This window comes from Lactuca virosa, chromosome 2, assembly GCF_052849685.1.
Source record: "Lactuca virosa cultivar CGN04683 chromosome 2, Lactuca_virosa_CGN04683_v6, whole genome shotgun sequence".
Taxonomy (NCBI): Eukaryota; Viridiplantae; Streptophyta; class Magnoliopsida; order Asterales; family Asteraceae; genus Lactuca; species Lactuca virosa.
In genome coordinates, this window is record NC_136427.1 from 300,881,732 (window position 1) to 300,886,820 (window position 5,089).

Consider the following 5,089-nt stretch of genomic DNA (forward strand, 5'->3'; position numbering starts at 1 on the left):
CACTCCAAATTCTCTCACCATTCTCTCTCAATTCCAAGACTTCCAAGGCTGATTATCAAGCTTTCTTCCACTCTTGGTAAGTATAATTCATTCTTCTTATGATTATTACACATCCTTCTACTCAAAATCATAAGAATCTTACACAAACATCGTCACCTTCATGTTAGGTTCTCGATTCGTCAAGGCATCTTCTAAGTGTTCTTGGGTTGAACACTTCTCTTCTCCAACATCCATCCTCTAATAACACATAAGGTGAGTTCATACCCCTATATTTTCATGTTTTTCTTAAGTTTTAAGGGGGGAATACAAGTTAAAACACCAAAAACACAACTAAACTCATTTAACAGTCTTCAACAGAAACGTTTAACTCCATTCACGGACTGTTTTTGTCAACTTAAACATTTTAGTTTTCAAAACTGTTTCAGACGCATATAGTTCAGGTTCATACCTTTAAAATGACTACTTGCACATCACCATATGATTTTTCTACAATTTATGGTGATTTTTACAAAACTGTCTATCATTTCAGAAACAAAACCGGACCGGTCTGTGAATATGAATATTTTCACACAAGTTGGAGATAACTAAAAATCATGAGAAAATTTATGAACAAACTAGACACACTTTCTAAACTCTCAGAATTTGCGGTTTTTGATTTAGACCTTTGATGATTTTTCTATAAATTTTCTAAGAACAGTAACAGAAACGTTATTACTAGAAAAATACCATCAATTTCATTTACGCCTTGTAACTCGTTGAGCAAGGTGTATATCATTATGTAATCATATATTATTACATTATATGTCATTTTGTCTTGAATTAGACATACATCAGAAAACAAATGGATTTTTACCTTCACAAGTATGGTAAATAATTAATTTTTATAAACAAAGTTTACATCCGTTATACACAAACATTTGGTAAACTATGACAATTATAGTTTATGAACACTACTACTACCCTTGTTGTGATAAACTATAATAGGTATAGTTTATGATATATTTACATAACAAACTATAATTTGTATTAATACTCTATTCTCGTTTAGCAGTTCCTAAACCAAAACTATTAATTATATTAGGTTCTACGCCATTTTGACCCGAACCGTCTATCGTACGACACACGCATTTCATTTTGGGACTAATGTGAGTAATCTACCCCATATTTTATAATTTTCAATACTTTTGGGGTGTATCATGTGGTTCTAATATGTTCCAACTTCATTTTATTGTTTTATCACAATTGAGACATTGTTGGGACATTTATACGTGACTCATTAATTGTATAACTATTGTTTGTTTACGCTACATGTACTTGTAGTGCATTACCATTTTTAGTCTAATCTCCATGACTATGCCCGTATTCTTGAGGTACGTTATGGACAATAATAGCGCTATTGGGTTGACCACCCCGCCTTGGGACGCTAAGGTGATTGATCGCACGTGGTTGAGTGTGTTTGATGATTAGATGCTCCATCCTATATATATATATATATATATATATATATATATATACACATATGTATATATAGGGTGAGGACTTATTGTTGTTGTTATCATTTGTTAATCAATTTTGGATTTATAAACCGTTATCTCAAATACAATTGTTTGCCGACTTCAAAAGAAAACAAATTTCAAATTATAAATGTTTCAACTTCACAAATTTTCTCTACTAAAATTAGATTACTCACCAACTCTCGTAGTTGACCTGTTTTTACCCATGATGCAGATTTGAAGAATGAAGTTGATGAAAAATAGGTTGTGCCTTAGAAATCCACAAGACTATTTAAATTTGATGTAATAAATGTTGTTCGTATTTGGATTTGTATTTGTATGTTGTGGATCTTGTTTGCATACTTAGTACTTAATTGAATCTAATCATATTATAACATAGTTGTCATGAGACTTTGAACAATATATCACGCCTTGATCGATTCCGACAAGGATCGGGGTGTGACAGATTGGTATCAGAGCCCTCGACTATAAGGAATTAGGTTAATTGCCTTGACCTAGTCTATAGCCTCTAGGGTCCTCTCGTATGCTAATTTATAAAATGCACACACAACTGCATGCAATTCACACTTAGAAAATCCTAGGAATACCTTTGTGTGTTAATTGCTCCCTTAAGTGCATACGTATTACTCCTGACGCTTATATGTGTGCATACACTGGTGAATATTCTCCTCTTTCTCTGAAAATCACACACATATTCAAGTGGTTTAAAAAAAATGTATATACATATATATTCCTTAGAGCTCATAGGAAATTCAAAGTCATCCACTCTAGTTGGGTAGGATCATAGTAATGGACGCGTAGTAACTGGAAGGGGGAGGTGCCGGTAGCCCGAAAGTCCTGACTAGGCAAGCATTCGTATACATCCCAATCAACTGAGGGACCAGTTTGCTTACCTGGGGACCAAAGGCGAGAGTTCCCAAACCTATAGGCCAAAGCGCGTCATTCACATTACTTTTGAGCCATCAAAATACTCGACCTTATCAAACGTATCCAAAAGGATACACTCCAAAATGGCCAACTCATTGGACTATTAAGTTCCCTAATGGGCCTAGAAGTGGGAAAGACATGTGAAAACTTAGTTTTGTGGGGGCCCACGCAAGTGCTACATGTTTCACATTTAGTAACCATGGAAAGCCCAAAAGGTGCCCAACACTCCTAACCATGGCCCAACAAGTGTTTTACAATTATTTTACCCAACAATGTCTAAAAACTTTATTTCCATAATCAATTTACAAATAACTCACAAGTCCATATGCGTGTTTCTCGTAGATGGCATTACGACCCCCATACGCTGCTCGCAACAACCAAAGGCTAGCTGCCCTTATCGCCAAGGAGGTAGAAAACGTCATCCCAACAATTGCAACCCAACTTCATTCTCTTCAGCCACAAGCTCCAGCAACCACTCCTCGTTGCTCGTTCAAGCACTTTCGTAACTGCAATCCGCCTTACTTCAAAGGCATCGAGGGTGCCACCACACTCCTCACATGGATTGAAGAAATGGAGAGTACTTTCATCCATAGCGAGTGTCCTGAGGACCTGATGGTCCGTCATGCTACAGGGTGCCTCCAAGGTCATGCTCTCACATGGTGGAACCTAGAAAAAACGGGCAAAGGGAGAGGCTGTATGCCTTGGTATATGTGAATCAAGTCTGGGAAGGATATAGCCTGATCAACTATATCTGTCCGAGGAGTGACTTGCATATACTGGGGGATAGTCATAATGGGAAACAAATCTAACAACCTAACTACATCCTACAGGGAATACTTTAAGAATCGAATCTAAACACCTAAAAATATTATAGGAGTATTTGGTGATACAATAACCAACTTATGTGAAAACTATAGACCTCTATTAGTAGGCCTATGATAACTGAGTGCATACGCCAAAGGTTATACATAATTAAAGATATTATAGACTCGGAATCTATGACTATTGCTCTACTTCCTGTTCCTTGTTTGGTTGTGGACTTAGAGTAGAGTCATTTATTCGAAGGTCTATTCTATCTCAAATTATGTATAACTGGTATGCACTACGTGATTATAGACGTAACTAATAAGGATCACCCCTATAAGTAATTATAGGATTAGGCGTCTATTAATTATCTCTTCTACCCCTATTCTCACACGAACAACATGATGGGTAAATCTTAACGCCCGTATAAAACCTACTTCTACCCACTACCATAACTCCGTCTCCAAGACGTTAACAGAAACACCAAGAATAGTTCACTAAAGTGCGAAATTATACATGTGTATATAAATGGTAAGGATATTTACTAAAAGGTTCATCAATGAAATTGGCATGCATTTTATTTCATTGAATCTCACTACTTGGTATTATAAACAATTTACGACTGGTAATCTAAGATTCTTTAGGTGTACCTCGAAGTTATGTGTAATTAAGAAATGATTGACCTAGAAATGGTGAGTCCTCCTTAGGACCCGTTCCTTGTTTGGTTGTGGACTTAGGGTAGACTCATTAGGATCAACAGTCTAATAAAATTTTAATTACACATAACTGGGGGCATGTCGAGTGAATCTTAGGAGTGGATCAGACATGGAACAAATCACAAGATTATAATCAAATTATTCCTACTAAATTCATAAGTCTATTTATAAAGACCTCTGGTATAGAGTCGTCGGCGTAGTCGTGTCGGCAATCTAGAATATAGTTAAATACATAATACAAACTATAATACCCAAATTATACAAAATTTTCTGCATTAAAAATCAATAGACAAACACAATGAAACTGAAAAGGGTATCAAACTATCAAGAGAAAAACACATACAATGTAGATTAAAATCCACTAATTATAACAAAATGGCTAAAAGAAAAGGTAAGGACTAAGGATTGTTAAGTCCTCTCTTCTTATAAATAGCTTTGAAGCAAGTTTGCCTAAGCTTCTTTGTTCCTTCTGTCAATTCCATATCTGGCAATTTCTCCATCATCTTCTTGTGCCCTTCTAACGTCTCTATCTCCTCCTTTAATCCCAACTCCTAGTTTTTTTTTTAAAGGTAGATGTAATATATTTTTTCGTGTGAGTTCAAAAAAAAAAATTACAATGAGTTAAGTTTATATAAATATAAATCAGGAAATCGTAGTAAATCAATTGATTTGATGTGGCATATGCCTAGGGCCTATGTTTATGTTATAAAGAAACTAATAATTAAAATTTTAGAAAATACCAAAACTACTTTGGTTACCAAGTGCATGCATACATGCATGAGTAATGTATAGAAGGTTATTATCGTAGTTTACCTTGGCATTTTGAATGAGGGATTGAAGGCTCTTAAGTTTTCTATGAGGCCATCTGTTTATGTTTAGCTCTCTGCATCTTTTCTTCAACACTGTTAACCCTATCCCTAGTTCCTTTGCTGCCATGATTATCGGCATCTCAAAGTACTTCTCTATCTCTTCAAACTCCAATGGTCTCAATCTCTTTGCCATCTTCCGGCCACCGTGATCAGTGGTGGCAGCACTAGAACTACATGTAGCCTCACCACCAGATTTACAGTCTTCACTGAAACTAACCAATGGTAAATTACCATCCTCCCAACAATCCCATAAGCTTAT

The 5,089-nt window shown here is 35.7% G+C and overlaps 1 long non-coding RNA gene across 1 annotated transcript; it reads left to right on the forward strand.

Moving 5' to 3' along the window:
- On the forward strand, positions 1-1,780 carry LOC145157150 (uncharacterized). The gene is made up of 4 exons (XR_013737122.1): positions 1-76; positions 168-252; positions 1,082-1,145; positions 1,729-1,780. It is a non-coding gene; the product is annotated as an uncharacterized LOC145157150 (long non-coding RNA).
- The last annotated feature ends 3,309 nt before the right edge of the window (positions 1,781-5,089 follow it).